The 18,605-nt window shown below is 36.6% G+C and overlaps 1 long non-coding RNA gene across 1 annotated transcript; it reads right to left on the bottom strand.

Moving 5' to 3' along the window:
* Positions 1-9,460: 9,460 nt before the first annotated feature.
* Positions 9,461-11,939, bottom strand: LOC110938836. The gene is made up of 3 exons (XR_002591734.2): positions 11,900-11,939; positions 11,302-11,387; positions 9,461-9,606 (listed from the first exon to the last, which is right to left on the bottom strand). It is a non-coding gene; the product is annotated as an uncharacterized LOC110938836 (long non-coding RNA).
* Positions 11,940-18,605: the final 6,666 nt, after the last annotated feature.

Below are 18,605 nucleotides of genomic sequence, written 5' to 3' on the forward strand. Positions count from 1 at the left end.
TCAAAATGTCTATGTCAATGTAAATCATGTCATGTGTAAACAAAATATCATGTATGGTAAGTGAAATATGTATCAACTAAACCATAGGTGAAAATGCACAAAACAAAGTATTGAAGTAAAACTCAGTTTAAGTCAACGTTATGTTTTGCGGAGATGCATGCTATACTGAATACAAACATTTATGCGGTATTGTGAAAATGCATACATCCAAGCCTTGTGACTGTGGTGATAAACCTTTAAACAAATTAAAGGTCAATCGGTTTTTATGTTTAAATCGAATTCGGTCATTCCTTTCATCCAAACATACCCAGGATGTCAGGAACGGGAGTTGTCAATTCCTATGGTACCACTACCTACTAACGAGCGGTGTGATCAAAGTTAATGAATGTATATGGTCCCACTTAAACAAACCAAATGTCATACCCAAAATATAAACATGTGAAAACAATGCACTAAGTATGTAATCAAATGTACACACATAGCGTGAAATATCATGTAAAACAAATGTACTAAGTATGATGAACATACATAGCATGAAAATGTCATGTAAAACAAGTGTACTAAGTATGATGAACATACATAGCATGAAAATGTCATGTAAAACAATGTAATAAGTATGATGGACATACATAATATGAAAATGTCATGTAAAACGATGTACTAAGTATGCGCACAATGGACATACATAGCAAGAACATAATGAAATCATGTACTAATAATGTACTAATGAACATAGCAAGTATATAATGCGAAAACATGAAAAGCATGAAAGTAACAAGTAGGCACATGTGTTTCACCCCAAAATGTTTGGAAAACAGTAAAAGAGGGGTCTATTATCTCACTTGAGATTGCTTAGAAGTCGTAGGATAACCACCAAGCAATGCTAGAAGATCACGGAATCAAACGGCACATATAAAGGTATCTACATTAATAAGCGGACCTATCGGAGGATCGGGTAGTACGAGGTTTCGTAAACCAAATAAGTGTGGGAACTTATGTAATATGGTCTAACAAAGCCTACGTACTAAAACGAAACCTATCCTAAGTGCTCTTGACCCGTTACGACCCGCTTAGGTAGCTTATGCTACTTTAACGCGTCGTTCGCGTAAAACGCGTTCGGAATGCCTAACTAGCCCTATGATAAACAAGATATGCCTTAACATGTTCAATATTGTTGTTAAATCAGTTTAGATACCAAAAATTATGTTACATAGGCTTAAAATGAATTTTGGCGTAAAAAGGGTATTTTGGTAATTTACCTAAGGCACATACGTTACCTATCATACAACTAGTTAAACGATGTGACCATAAGGTATAACCTCGGAAGGTTATTCCCTATACAACTATGGTCACCTAATATGTTTGGTCGGATCCTAATGATTGACCAAATGGGTCGGGTTCGTAAGCATAAGCGATTGATTAGATCGCTTACCTTACGACCCTTAGACAAGCACAAAACTAGAAGCGACGAGCTAAACATGCTAGAACATGTTTAGTGAAGTTAGAAAACAGGTTTGGTATTAAAACAAATGGTTTTAATACCCTAGAGTAGTTTGGTTACAAAATACGCGAGGAAACGCATTTTGGCCGAAACTACGACTCGTCACTGAGCCTAGATAACATGGTAATCAGTAGGTATAGTCACTAGGGACTATAACCATCGTGATTACGCTCACGTTATGAAGTTCAAACGAACTTCGCGTTGACCATAAACTGGTCAATGCAGAAAGTCAAACACAGTTTGACTTAAACGCTAAAATGAACGAAAAACGCGAAAGAAAACTTACAGAAGGTCCCCGCAAGATTGATCTTTCCAAGTATTCTCAGGTATGAAGTGATTACACTTCAACTTAGAGAAATCTTAGAAAAATCAAGTGGGTTTGAGTGAATGGGGTGGGGGGTATTTATAGATTTCGTAGAACCGTTAGGATCGTTTCTTGAAATCCGAGCTTCGATCTCCACCCTCCATGTGTGCCCATTGTTTTAGAAAACCATGGGACATCCAAAACCAGCTCACAAGATGCAAGAAACCATGGGTAAAGGTGTGTAACAGCTGGAAATGGCTGGAAAGCACATTCTGCTGATCTGGGGAGGCTTTACGGACCGTAAGCAGGTCCATACGGTCCGTAAGGACCCTGCAGACCAGCAATGTTTCAGTTTTGGCAGTTTTGGTCCCTGTGCGCGTATGGTCGTGTTTTGGCACTTCTAACACCCGTCAAACCCATTTCTAAGCTCTACAAGGATGTTAAAGTATAGGGAACATAAAACATTCTAAAAAATATGTCGGATGTCGGTTCGTTTGGCCGTACGATTGCGTTGTTCGGTTAATTACGACGGAAGTCGTAACGGACGCAAAAACGATCCAAATTGCGTGACGAATGGATTTTTGACAAGCCAAACACTAAAATATAATATTTTAATGATTACATAAATTTTTGGATGTCCGGAAGTGTTCAGAATGTAAGTTATGCGCGAAAATGCAAACTTATGCACTTTTTGACGCTTTTAGTCCCTAAATGAGCATAAAGTTTATTTTAGCACACCGAACCCCTCAAAGCCTATTTCTAAGCTATGTAAAGGATATTTAAGGTGTGTTTAACTTATGATCATGTTCCGGAATGTTCGTTACAGTTCAAATCGGCATACTTTTCGCAGTTTGTCAATTTTAGTCCCTGTAAGCGAATTAACTGGATTTTGCCATACCAAAGCCTTCAAAACTTATTTCTAAGTTATGTAAAGGTTATTTAAGGTATGTTAAGCATAAATTGGTGTTCCGGAGTATTTGTCACTTTTAACTGACTACGTTTCCGCACCAGTTTGCGTATAATTCTCCAGAAAGCGATATAGAGTTTGAAATCGAATAAAAGTCAAAACATGAAAAACATCAAACACAAATAAACAAACATAGGGATCAAATAACTTTATTTCATTGATAATTGAACTGTTTACAATGATTACAAGCACAGATGTCACACATGTTTTTCATTCCTACATAGTACTCTCAATATCCCGAGAGTCTTACTACCCACTTCACCCGCACGCCCACCTGCTACCCAATTCTAACGGAGATACCTGTGATAATTACCACGGTCTCACGAACGTCATATGCTTCTTGCGTACTGGCCAGGTGCGCAATTCACATACTAATTCCATGCCTTCAGGTAATCATCGCCTTATGTCTGCAATAGTGGGTCTCAGTTCGTGCTACATTTTTACATTCTTATCAAGACAATATCATTCTCTTCCGTTTAGTACTTACCCTCCCAAGGAGATTTCTTCCTTTTTCTTTTAACAACGGTACCCATACATATTAACATTGTGTACCTGGGGTCCGTCAATCCATTCGCATCATTGCCTGCCTTAGCGTCCATCTTAGACTGCATTCACGGATCATCCTCTTCAAACTTTTAAGCTTACCTAGCACATACAAAACCATTAGCTTCTTCATATGAGTGCATACATACACGCTTTCATTCAATTTCTACCTTTAGATCTTGATCGAGTCATGGATTGTACGGGTTCCTTATCATAAGAGCACACATGTTTGAGTTCAAGTACCTATACTCATGTACTTGATTCTCTCAAACCAAGGCTCTGATACCAACTTGTAAGACCCTAACACGTAATTGACAAAATTCGCAGCGGAAGTTCATGCCATAAAATTTCTTTCATTATAAACCTTATGTCTTACTTGAAAGTTCACTTTTTAAAATAACTCCTTTATATTGAATACATGAAACTAACTCAATCATAGAATAAAACATAACTTATGTATAACAAATTACATTCTTAGACACCCCGTACAATCCTTCATGTGACTCGGTCCATGATCTCTGTCCCTTGTTAATCCTCCGTGACCCGATCAACCTGCGCTCACCACATACATTCATAACGTTAGCACACATTATAAACATAAATAAGTTTCCTCCTTGACTTTTCACATCTCTTCATCATATTGGAACTCATGTTACAATATTACATTCACTTTATAATGCATACTTTATACATCATCGTCCTTGACGATCATACCGTATCGTGTAGATCATAATCTTTTATCACAACGATTTACATTCTCATCCTTTCATAAATATACATGCCTTCCTTATCTTTCTTAATATCAAATTTATCTTAACACTGTTTATAAGGCTTTAGAAATTGATTAGAATGAGTTCCCTATACTTAGAGACCCAAACCACATTTAAAAACTTTAAATGTTAGTATTATAAGTGTAAAAAGTTATTAAATATCATAATTTACCTCATACACCATCAAAGAACAACATATAACAATTTTATCAATCCTGTCGTAGGCTACAGTCTACAGACCGTAGCTTACAGTCCATTAATAATCAATAAAACAGCCCCTCCAATACCGTATCCTACGCTGAGCCGTAGGTTACGTTGCAGCCCAGCTACAGATTAATCAACAAAACAGCCCTTCCAGTACCGTAGCCTACGCTGAACCGTAGGTTACGCCGCAGCCCAGCTACAGATTTATCGGTTTAATCCTTTTTACGAAAACGGCCGTAACTTTCAAACCGTTTGTCTGTTTTACCTCCCGTTTCTTCCTACATGATCGTAAATTAACATTCTATCATGTGAACTTGAAATTTAACATCCGGGTTAAGGAAATTCTTAACTTATACGTTTTCGGCTTATTATTTTTACGAAAAGGGCCGTAACTTTCAAACCGTTTATCCGTTTTACTCGATTCTTTTTCCTATACAACCGTAATTTAATTCTCCATCACATGGAGTGAAAATCCAATATTTGGACTACCATAATTTATGACTTCTAAACCTTCAGCTTATTACCCTTTTACCAAATTTTGACCCGTTCATGCATATATCAACATAACTTGATTGTTTAACCTAAATTCCTCATGAACCTTATAATTTCAACATCGTCTATCATATAAGGTCCCAATCACGGGTTTCTTACAACATCCCAACCCATTTCCACTTAAATGTTATTTTGACCCGTTAAGGGTATTTACGCATTTTTAAGGACCTTGACTCGTAAAAATCATACTTTTCGCTTTCATACATATACAAAGTAATCATTTAATCTGATGGCTTGTTTCTAAACAACCTTTTAAATTCGTTTGCCCGATATACCTATCAAGGGCATTTTTGTCAACTTCGCTCCATCCTTTTCAACAAAGGACTTCAATGCACATTCAACCATCCCTATCACTTAACTACAACTTTAAACACACATACCTTGCTTGGATCAAAGCTAAGATCCGTTTAATACTTCGTCCACCAAATTGTTAGATGATAACAGCGAGATCCTTTCGCTATTAAATCTGTGAATTCATAATACTTGACAAAACCATTCATTAGTCGATAATGCCAAATGATGACATCTCCACCATTTGACCCGTTAGTTCCAAATGTACATTTTACCCTTTTTTAAACTTCAACTTTAATTTCCTTATCATACCCACATATTCCAAACCGTATCAAATACTTGTCAGAACATCATACTTCACATGTTTACTTACCATGTTCGTAATCAATACAACGAATAAATATTCTACAAAAAGGGTGTAAGCTTACTTACCTTGCATCCGAGTACGCTTCCCGTGCACATAAGTTCCATTTGACCCGCTTCTTTCCCAAGCTTCCATGTCGCTTATCAAGCCTCAACTATCATAAATCATTCTCAAGATAGTTAGCTTATTCATCATTCATCACAACCTTTTCATTACACGGATTTTATATGGAATTTATCATTCAACCTTATAACATGCTAATTTATCATTTCTTATCCGATTTCTTTAAACATTCACACCCAAGTATGATTCCAAACATCATTAACATAATTAAATCATCTGTTTACATCACATTATCTAAAACCCACTTCATAACTTCATTATTAATCACTTACTAGTGATCTAAACTCAATTATCTCTAATTTCATCATACCCTTGGTGTATGTACTACCTTTTAAACATAAAGTACAACTAATTCATGCACAATCTCCTAATCTCATACATAATTCATCAAATTCCTCTTTCTAATCAACATGAATCATTCATGCATAAACATCAAACATGCTAGTATCACATATCTTTCAATTCCTCTAACAAGAATTTATCATACAAATCAAAATACATCAATATTAAGCAAGAATTGGACATGGGTGATCATTCAAGTCATCATCATCACCATAACTAATGGGTTTCACCACTAATCATCAAATGAACACAAACCATACATAACCTATGTTCTATATGATGATTCTAACCCTTATACATGATCAATCTCATACCAATTCGTGATTTACAACATAACCCACTTCATGCATAATCACCAATCTAACTTTTAAGACATACCTTATGATCCCCTCATGAAGGTGATCATTAATCCATGCTCGGTTGTGAATTTAAGCTTAGTTTAGCCTTTCAATTTGGTGATTTTCCATGATAAGGGTTTTGGCTCCATAAGAGCTCCTGCTCTTTCTAAAACACACGATTATGTGTGTTTGTGGGTGTATATTTCATATAGTAATTCAAGTTTCATCTTGCCCCATTTTGGTCCCTCAAGTTTGCCCCTCATTATAATTGCCACAACTCTCATCCTTTAGTTGTTTCTACCATACTCATAACTAGGTTAAATAACCTAGTCATTTATTTCTTGATGTACCATATCATAACATTTAACGAATATAAATATTCGGGTTTTGGGGTGTTACAAGTCTACCCCCCTTAAAAGAGGTTTCGTCCCCGAAACCTTGCTCATATCCACGGGACCATAATCCTTTACCTACCGGTTACTACCATTCCTTCTATTTAACACGCTTCTAAAATATATATCTTTAGACTTCAAATTCTTGCCTCATGATAGTTTCTTAGTGATGATCATCACTACATGTTTATTCATTCATTCCATTCACAATGCATACCATGGCAAGAATTTACTCACACCTTATAAAAAGGCCTCATGCATGAACAAATATAACCGTACGTCCTATCCTTTCTTTCTTAATCAAACATAACACTTCCACGCATTCATTGATCATAGCAACTCGATTATATCTACTTTTATTCATAAATCGTGTTGGACATGCCACTCTTGCTTTCATCGCACAAATACTCATTACAACAGTCCATACCTTCCATACCATACTTTCACACATCCTTTCATTTCTTTGACCCGTTAGTGACAGGTCACTATACATACTTCTTCAAACTTGTGATAATACATACATTCGTACCGTTTATAACGAATCTAATACCTTTGTCTCGTATTTTAAAATTACATTCCATACATACACTGTATGTCATTTAATTCTTGTTTCGTTATCAAAATAAAACTACTATTTCATAGTCACGCCTACATGCTTAACTCCATAGTTAACATCAATCTACATTTTCCTTAGTTATGGTACAATACATACCCTTACGTTACCTTCAACTCACCTTATTCATTCTACATCACTATTCCTCTCATTTCGTGCATTTACTTAATTTGCATAAGTATACGTATCATGCACATTCATCATACGAGAGTTTAACTAATACTCATATATTTTACTTAAAACCTTTTAGATTCACTTCTTAAAGACATAGTTTTCATTCTTATGTCAACTATTAGAAATCAAGCTTTCCATATTATACCATGCCCATTCCAACATTCATTTCATAGGTCGTACTCAATTTACCAATTCATACTTATCCAACATAAGTTAAACTTTTTACTAACCTCATCTCATATCATTCATCGACAATCCATAACCCAGATCGATCCGCATTCTTCACGTGCACTAGCCGTACCAGGCTAGATTTCATTCATCCGTGCAATGTGCCTTCGCTCGTGCACAACCTCCCACAAAATCGATGGTTTCATCACCTCTAGGTTCTAACATTATCGTCAACAAATTTAACAGTTTGCACTTTTTCATTCAAACATTCCTTACATCATTTCGGCATTCTTAACAAAACCTACCCTTCTTGTGCGTACTTAAATCATTGTCCGGGTATCAGCCCGTCATTCATTTTGACTCCCAATAGTTGATTACCAGCACATTTAACACATAACTTATTCAAAACTTCTTTCTTTCATTTTAAATTTGAAATTTAGGTTTGCGTGCCAATCATGATCATTCTTTCATTCAGTTACTTTACATTTACTCACATGATTCGTTTGACACAACCACGGTCAAACTATTGAGACATCGCAATGTGGGCTATTTTCATCATTTCTATATTTTATACCCGTCCTGCGGACACAATCGTAGCATCCATACCTTTCATTATTTCTATGTTTTGAATCCGTCTAGCGGTTTCAAACATACCATTTATACATTCTCTTCATTCTATGCTTTGAATCCATCTCACGAATTCAAACATATCATTCACATCTTTTATTCCTTACATATGTTGAATCCGTCTCGCGGATTCGGACTTATCATTTCTACATTTCATTCCTTGAATCCGTCTTGCAGATTCAAACATTCCCTTCATGCATTTCATACCTTGAATCCGTCTCACGGATTCAAACATTCCATTCATGCCTTTCATACCTTGAATACGTCTCGCGGATTCAAACATTGCATTCACACATTTCATTCTTTGAATCCGTCTCGCGGATTCAAACATTTCATTCGTACCGTTCATTCCTTGAATCCGTCTCACGGATTTAATCATTTCATTCATATCTTGTTGATCCGTACTCTCTTACGGATTCAACATTCTTCATTCTTATCACTCATGTTTTTTATTCCTACATAGTACTCTCAATTTCCCGAGAGTCTTACTACCCACTTCACCCGCACGCCCACCTGCTACCCAATTCGAACGGACATACCTGCGATAATTACCACGGTCTCATGAACGTTATATGCTTCTTGCGTACTGGCCAGGTGCGCAATTCACATACTAATTCCGTGCCTTCAGGTAATCATCGCCTTATGTCTGCAGTAGTGGGTCTCAGTTCGTGCTACATTTTTATAATCTTATCAAGACAATATCATTGTCTTCCGTTTAGTACTTACCTTCCCAAGGAGATTTCTTCCTTTTTCTTTTAACAACGGTACCCATACATATTAACATTGTGTACCTGAGGTCCGTCAATCCATTCGCATCATTGCCTGCCTTAGCATCCATCTTAGACTGCAGTCACGGATCATCCTCTTCAAACTTTTTAGCTTACCTGGCACATACAAAACCATTAGCTTCTTCATATGAGTGCATACATACACGCTTTCATTCAATTTCTACCTTTAGATCTTGATCGAGTCATGGATTGTACGGGTTCCTTATCATAAGAGTACACATGTTTGAGTTCAAGTACCTATACTCTTGTACTTGATTCTCTCAAACCAGGGCTCTGATACCAACTTGTAAGACCCTAACACGTAATTGACAAAATTCGCAGCGGAATTTCATGCCATAAAATTTCTTTCATTATAAACCTTAGAATTACTTGAAAGTTCACTTTTTAAAATAACTCCTTTATATTGAATACATCAAACTAACTCAATTATAGAATAAAACATAACTTATGTATAACAAATTACATTCTTAGACACCCCGTACAATCCTTCATGTGACTCGGTCCATGATCTCTGTCCCTTGTTAATCCTCCGTGACCCGATCAACCTGCGCTCACCACATACATTCATAACGTTAGCACACATTATAAACATAAATAAGTTTCCTCCTTGACTTTTCACATCTCTTCATCATATTGGAACTCATGTTAGCATATTACATTCAGTTTATAATGCATACTTTATACATCATCGTCCTTGACGATCATACCGTATCGTGTAGATCATAATCTTTTATCACAACGATTTACATTCTCATCCTTTCATAAATATACATGCCTTCCTTATCTTTCTTAATATCAAATTTATCTTAACATTGTTTATAAGGCTTTAGAAATTGATTAGAATGAGTTCCCTATACTTAGAGACCCAAACCACATTTAAAAACTTTAAATGTTAGTATTATAAGTGTAAAAAGTTGTTAAATATCATAATTTACCTCATACACCATCAAACAACAACATATAACAATTTTATCAATCCTGTCGTAGGCTACCGTCTACAGACCGTAGCTTATAGTCCATTAATAATCAATAAAACAGCCCCTCTAGTACCGTAGCCTACGCTGAGCCGTAGGTTACGCAGCAGCCCAGCTACAGATTAATCAACAAAATAGCCCTTCCAGTACCGTAGCCTACGCTGAGCCGTAGGTTACGCTGCAACCCAGCTACAGATTTACCGGTTTAATCCTTTTTACGAAAACGGCCGTAACTTTCAAACCGTTTTTCTGTTTTACCTCCCGTTTCTTCCTACATGATCGTAAATTAACATTCTATCATGTGAACTTGAAATTTAACTTCCGGGTTAAGGAAATTCTTAACTTATACGTTTCCGCTTATTATTTTTACGAAAACGGCCGTAACTTTCAAACCGTTTATCCGTTTTACTCGATTCTTTTTTCTACACAACCGTAATTTAATTCTCCATCACATGGAGTGAAAATCCAATATTTGGACTACCATAATTTACGACTTCTAAACCTTCAGCTTATTACCCTTTTACCAAATTTTGACCTGTTCATGCATATATCAACATAACTTGATTGTTTAACCTAAATTCCTCATGAACCTTATAATTTCAACGTCGTCTATCATATAAGGTCCCAATCACGGGTTTCTTACAACATCCCAACCCATTTCCACTTAAATGTTATTTTGGCCCGTTAAGGGTATTTACGCATTTTTAAGGACCTTGACTCGTAAAAATCATACTTTTCGCTTTCATACATATACAAAGTAATCATTTAATCTAATGGATTGTTTCTAAACAACCTTTTAAATTCGTTTGCCCGATATACCTATCAAGGGCATTTTTGTCAACTTCGCTCCATCCTTTTCAACAAAGGACTTCAATGCACATTCAACCATCCCTATCACTTAACTACAACTTTAAACACACATACCTTGCTTGGATCAAAGCTAAGATCCGTTTAATACTTCGTCCACCAAATTGTTAGATGATAACAGCGAGATCCTTTCGCTATTAAATCTGTGAATTCATAATACTTGACAAAACCATTCATTAGTCGATAATGCCAAATGATGACATCTCCACCATTTGACCCGTTAGTTCCAAATGTACATTTTACCCTTTTTAGACATCAACTTTAATTTCCTTATCATACCCACATATTCCAAACCGTATCAAATACTTGTCAGAACATCATACTTCACATGTTTACTTGCCAGGTTCGTAATCAATACAACGAATAAATATTCTACAAGAAGGGTGTAAGCTTACTTACCTTGCATCCGAGTACGCTTCCCGTGCACATAAGTTCCATTTGACCCGCTTCTTTCCCAAGCTTCCATGTCGCTTATCAAGCCTCAACTATCATATATCATTCTCAAGATTATCTAAAACCCACTTCATAACTTCATTATTAATCACTTACTAGTGATCTAAACTCAATTATCTCTAATTTCATCATACCCTTGGTGTATGTACTACCTTTTAAACATAAAGTACAACTAATTCATGCACAATCTCCTAATCTCATACATAATTCATCAAATTCCTCCTTCTAATCAACATGAATCATTCATGCATAAACATCAAACATGCTAGTATCACATATCTTTCAATTCCTCTAACAAGAATCTATCATACACATCAAAATACATCAATATTAAGCAAGAATTGGACATGGGTGATCATTCAAGTCATCATCATCACCATAACTAATGGGTTTCACCACTAATCATCAAATTAACATAAACCATACATAACCTATGTTCTATATGATGATTCTAACCCTTATACATGATCAGTCTCATACCAATTCGTGATTTACAACATAACCCACTTCATGCATAATCACCAATCTAACTTTTAAGACATACCTTATGATCCCCTCGTGAAGGTGATCATTAATCCATGCTCGGTTGTGAACTTAAGCTTAGTTTAGCCTTTCAATTTGGTGATTTTCCATCATTAGGATCCATAAGAGCTCCTGCTCTTTCTAGAACACACGATTATGTGTGTTTGTGGGTGTATATTTCATATAGTAATTCAAGTTTCATCTTGCCCCCATTTTGGTCCCTCAAGTTTGCCACTCATTATAATTGCCACAACTCTCATCCTTTAGTTGTTTCTACCATACTCATAACTAGGTTAAATAACCTAGTCATTTATTTCTTGATGTACCATATCATAACATTTAACGAATATAAATATTCGGGTTTTGGGGTGTTACAGTGTTTCATCCAAAGGAAACTCGAACCTGTTTCAAATGCAATGAAGGTGGTCACATTGCATGGAACTGTCCCAAAAATGCCAAAACAAAACAGGGAGTTTCTAGGAAATTGAAAGAAAAGGTTGTTGATGTTGAACCACCAATCGAGAAATTTAAAATTTTTGAAAATTCAACTTATGAGATTGGTGAGTGTTCTAAAAAGAATTTTTACAAAAAGAAAGAGAAAGACTACCAAGTGTGGGTTGTTAAAAAGGTTGATGAGAAAGTCGGCGATGAATCTGGTTCCACAAAGCCAGAAGAGCCACAGGTTGAGGTGAAAATTTCGGTGAATGATGAAGAGTTTCCATCACTAAAATTTGAAGAAGTTAAACAGAAAGTGGGTAAGGTTGATATCTCGAATCAGTTTTATACTGAGAAAACTAAGTTTGATGTCGAGAAAACATTCAATGGGAATGTTAAGAAAATTTTTGGGAAAATGCTTAATGGGAAAACAAAGGGGGTTAAAGATTTTTATGCAACTAAAAAGGCAACTTACAACCCTACTGTGCAAGAATTGAAAACCATCAAGTCTGAGAAGACTTGGATGGAAGTTTGTTTCCCTTGAAGTCTTAGGACTATGCCGGAGATCCCCAGTTTATATCGTGGATCAGGAATCGGCATCATTCATGTTTTATGAGAGTTGAATGAATTTGAAAAATGTTTGAATTTTTACAGGTAAGAGGACTATGCCGGAGCTTCCAGGTTGGTAAGTGCGAAGCAGGAATCGGCATCCTGATTGGTAAAAGTGTTTTATGTAGACGTGACATTCCTACAATTAGTATTGTTTGGTTATACCTACAAGTGGTATTATTTGTGATCTTACAATTGGTACAGAGGTTGCTTGAATGCAAAACGGTAAATCAGGGACATTAATTTGTACTTGATTTACTAGACATGATAAAAATAGACAAGATGATGAACCATATCCCCGATTTTAACAAGAGGTTAATCTACAAGTGGTAGATACAAATTCATTTTCCGAAAAAAATCATTTTGATTAAAACAAACTTAAGTGTTTTGAAATCTAAATGAGAAAATGGTTTGTTGAAAGGGGGAGCTCGGATTGTTTATGCATTAGTGGATGGCGAATTGATGCAATTCGATGTCAGTTGTCAAGTTTCTGTACAGTGTGTTTTGAATTTTCTTCAAGTGGGTCAAGAGTTTAGATAGTTTTCAAATTTTTTTTCTTTAATGTGTTTGCATTTTAGGGGGAGTAGAAAATTTCAGAAAATCCAAAAACATTAGAAAATTTGAAAAAGCCAAAAACATGATAAAATATAAAACGAGTTTTTGTTGAAAAAGAGGAAATGATAGTACATCAGTGGATTGTCACAGCATGCTAAAGAAATGTAAAGTTAAAATGTGATAAATAATCTCACTGAGGATATGTCAGTAGGTTTTTGCACATTTGGTAAATTGTGACGAGATATAAACATAAAATTTTAAACTTGCTTGTTCTGTGGGTTAACAACTTCTTGGATATATAGGTAACCCGTGAAATCTTGTTTGAAAGGTCCCTTATTCTGAGATACTAGGTCTTTATGCTCAGTGATATCTGGGGTATTATCCCGGGACTTCTGCTGTATGGAAATACTAACCTAGTCCCCGGATAATGCTTTCCGCAAAAGCTTGAAGCGTAGCTACGCCCTCAGCATGTCGATGAAACAATAAAATTGATAGTCACTGCTGTTGTAATCAAAAAATCTTCTAAAGGGGACACGCCGTAAAGTCGAAGCCGTCATCTCTTTGCGTATACGGAAGTATCGACCTGAGCTCTCACGGCCCTCGCATTTTAGCCCTTTACAGATATCATCTGTGGTATACTCACCTGTAAGACTGAATATTGGGATCTGGATACGGGAGTATATTCAAGTAGTAGGACACACGGATAAGTTCAAGAGCTTAAAACATTAATATCGTATCTCGAAACAGTTGAAATTTGTGTGAAAATTTAAGTGGACAAATATACTTACAATCTAGGTGAATTGTTTAGAGCTTAAAATGTAATCAGCTTAACGGTGTTGGTGACATGTCTCAAAAACTGATATGATCCTCTTGCGCAAACTCACAAAAATATTGTCTGTAAATATTTCATTTCTGCATTATGTTGATTCTACAATTGGTGTCATTTACTTTCTTTCAGAAAATCCAAAAAGATTTTGTGTGTGTTTTAGCATAAACTTTTGAAAAGTCAAAAAGATTTTCGACAACTGATGTTGGAGAGCTGATTTTCAAAATTCCAAGGGCTAAACATGATGACATTGTTGTGAGGGGGAGTGTGTTTTGAACATGATAGATATTTTTTTTAAAAAAAAATACAACAAGCAGTTCATCAAAGAAAAAGTTTTTATGAGAGGGAGTCGATGTTGGTGAATTCGTTTATATTAAAATTGTTAAATGTGTAAAACTTACTTTGAGGTAGAGTTTATGCAGGTCAAGATGAGCCAGGTTTCGATTCTATGATCAAAGCTAAAGCCAGACAACAATCTTGGACCTATGAAAGCCAGACAACGATCCTGAAGCAGATGATGCTGAAGAACAAAGAAATGACAGCACATTGTTAGGGGGAGTCTGTTGATGAAGAAAGAGAGAGAAAAGCCCAGAGGCTGATCAAGACTGAAGAAGTAAAGACATAGCATGGTCAAAGACTCGACGACTCGTCAACATCTGAGGGGGAGTCTGTTGGTGCATACATCTGTCGACTTCGTCTTGTATCGAGTCTTAGATTGAATTGTATAGATTAGGGCATGTTTTACGAGAAAATAGGAGAATAGATGTGTATTAGAAGCTAATTTCGCTCCTGTAGGTTTAGCATGTGATTTCACCCAAAATCACTAATGTGATCTCGCTCCTGTGGTTCTGTATTACTTGGGGCGAAATCAGGACCCTATATATAGGTCATCTTGAGCGAAATCAGGTATCTGTTGTCTTGTATTCCACGCCGAGGTGCTGCCAGTGTGAAGACTGAGTGTAATTGAGTTCTAACCAATATAATAAGTAGTTAAAGTGAAGAATCAGCTGTTTCTAGCTTTGTTTCTTGTTTTCCGCACCTGAAACAGAGTAAAACTCCTCTGAACGACTCATTCGGGTCAGATCACGATTCTACAACTTTCTCGAATTCTTTGCAGAGTTCTTCATTTGTAGACCCGAAAATAATGTCATCGACGTAGATTTGAACTATCAGAAGATGTCCAGCGACTTCCTTTATGAATAAAGTGGCATCTACCTTCCCTCGAATGAAGCCGTTGGATAGAAGGTGCTGAGATAATGTCTCATACCAGGCTCTCGGGGCCTGGTGCAACTGATGGAGAGAGTGAAACCTGTGCCTTAAAGTGTGTTATATTACATGTTTATGGCCGTTTAGTTGATTATACGCTTTAAATGTGATAACTACGAGTTCTTGTGGTTTTACAGGTTAATTGCGTAAATCGGTGGAGTTAGGATGTTTGGTGATGAGGCGGAACAGTCTGGTACAATAATTATGTGAAGGGTACAATAATTAAGTGAATCTCACTTTACGGTAGATGCAAGTCAGTCACACAATTGTACAGTGAGTTCAAAACGTAGCCTACGGCTACTAAAGCGTAAGCTACGGTGAAAAGAAACTGGTGGCGCATGGGTTGTATGTCAAGGTTATTAAAAGAATTCTAAAAATCCTAATGCAAGTGGACCACGTGGGAGGCACATAATATGAATCACATTAAATCTTGTGATTGGGCCGCTATATTGATGGATGGAAGTCACGTGAAAGAGGGCTTGATGGCAGACTTTGAGACTTGTGTGGACTATTATATTGCACAGTGAAATTTGTCCATTAACACAAGAAAAAGAGAGCATACATCATCGATCATCATCAGCAATACATGTGGGCCGTATTGGAGATAATATCATCATAATACACATGTGGGTTTAGACTTGATACATGGCACATGCAAGGCAAATTGGCGGCAGACATCTGAGGGATGGAGTTTTTTTTATATAAAAAAAATCGTCATCAATATATACAAAATACATATTGAAGGCAGCCAACACATAGGGAGGTGGACTTTTGGGGCTAGTCAACATCACCTCCAACATCATCACCTGAATTTTTTTGGACGGCACATGTGGATGATTATTATCATCATACTTTTGATGGCAGACAATTGTTTTGTCAACAAAACAATTTATACACGCACACTTGGAGGTCATGGATTGGGCCGATATTTGGATCACATGTGGATTATTAATTGAGAGCAGTATCGCACATGGGCTTTTAAGGCTGTGGCCTTTTTCTTTGGGGCCGACATCTTGGATTTGTGTTGACTTCCCTTTTTGGGCCGATTCAGGGAGTAGGGGCGTGATTTTTGAAGGGCAATTAATTAAAATAACAGGAACACACATCATCGACACACATCATCATCTCGACGGCAGACAGGAGAGTTCCAACCCTCTATCAAGCCGATGAAGATCAATCGTAACACACGAGCGGCTAGTCTCCTAGTGGTTTCCTCCTGATGGAGGGTTTTTGTAAGTTAGATAATTTTGTGTGTTTGTGACAATCGTTTAACTCGGTGATCTAAGCATTCGATGCTTTTCACTTTTGATTTGATTTATTGGTTGTAAACAGTTACTTTTATTTAAACCTTAATTTCTAAGCATTCAGTTCCCGAGAGTTCTAGTAATTGGGATATATTTGACATGGGGTTAGGGTTTGTAATTGTAATTGATAATCATTCGATAACCTCCCGTTATGTATTGACCGGAGTACTTAGTCGTTGGTTATCACAATTAGTTAATCAGGTTAAACACTTATGTCTATGTAAGTGTTTCGATTAAACACATAATTGAATCTAACTGTAAAACCTGAAATCTGGAGGAACCATTGTCCTCTCTATTGCTTTAAACTTCACTTTTAGTTCGTAATTTTTAGCTAATCAATCAAATCCACAACAAAGTTTTACTTTTTAGTAGTAGTTAATTAATACTTAGCATCATAACACTTTCCACAATCCTCCTCTGGTTCGATATCCGACTTACTCTAGCTACTAGTTTATTTCGGTTTTTGCATGTCACTAACGACAGACATCAGCAACCCGTACAACGCTTTGTCAAGAAGATAGACTTTATCTTTCTGAATTGGATCGGTAAAACCTGGTGACTGACAGACATATACCTCCTCTTTCACTTTTCCGTATAGGAACGCCGACTTTACATCCAGCTGATATACTTTGAACCCTTTCCACGATGCGAATGCAAGAAAGATGCGAATGGCTTCAAGTCTAGTAACTGGGGCATAAACTTCTGTGAAATCTATTCCCTCTTGTTGACTGAAGCCTTGAACGACCAGGCGAGCTTTATTACGAACCACCACGCCTCTATCATCCCTCTCGCATTTAAACACCCATTTCGTGTTGATTTTTCTATGACCGTCTGGTAAATCCACCAGCTTCCACACACCAAGCTTCTCGAATTGACCTACCTCTTCTTGCATAGCGTTTACCCACGATTCCTCAGCCAGTGCCTCTTTGTAAGTTCTCGGTTCAACCTGCGAAATGAAGCAACTGAGTGAAAAAATCATTTTGTAATGGTGCAATTTTAGTATAAAAACAAGCAAAGCCTTGGTCAATTTGGTGTCTTGTTCTAACTCTAGACTGCAACTCTCCAATGATAAGCTCTTCGGGGTGGTAAGATAGCGTCCTCAGCATAACTTCACCAGGAACATTCACCTCGCTTTCCAGATTAGTAACATTTTGATCTGCAACTTGCTCATCAACTTGGATCGTCTGATCTGATGACTGGATCTGCTCCCCCTCAGACTCTGAATCACCTCTGTCATAGGTTGGGCTATCTGAGTCTGAATCTGATTCTTCATACATTGTTGTTTGATTTTCTTGAGCAGTTCTTGTTCTGAAATCATCTGAGTTTGCTGAACATCTACATCACCTTGACTGTGACATTTGTGCTCTATAAACATTGTATGATGTAGAACAATTTCAAATATCAATGAAACAATGTCTTTTGATCCCAATATTTTTTTTATTTGCGTTTGACAATTTCACGTTTCAATTCTAGTTCGATTTCAAGCTTTAAATCACTTTCTACAAAGTTATACGCAAACTGTTTTGTAAACGTAATCAGTTTAACACGACAAACACTCCGGAATAGTGACATAAGCTTAACATACCTTAAATAACCTTTACATAACCTAGAAATAAGTTTTGAAAGGTTTGGTGTGGCAAAAATAAGTTTATTCAATCACAGGGACTATTTGCGACAAACTGCAAAAGTCTGCCAATTCATATAGCAATGTACACTCCGGAACAAGATAATAA

The sequence above is a fragment of the Helianthus annuus genome, chromosome 5 (assembly GCF_002127325.2).
Source record: "Helianthus annuus cultivar XRQ/B chromosome 5, HanXRQr2.0-SUNRISE, whole genome shotgun sequence".
Taxonomy (NCBI): Eukaryota; Viridiplantae; Streptophyta; class Magnoliopsida; order Asterales; family Asteraceae; genus Helianthus; species Helianthus annuus.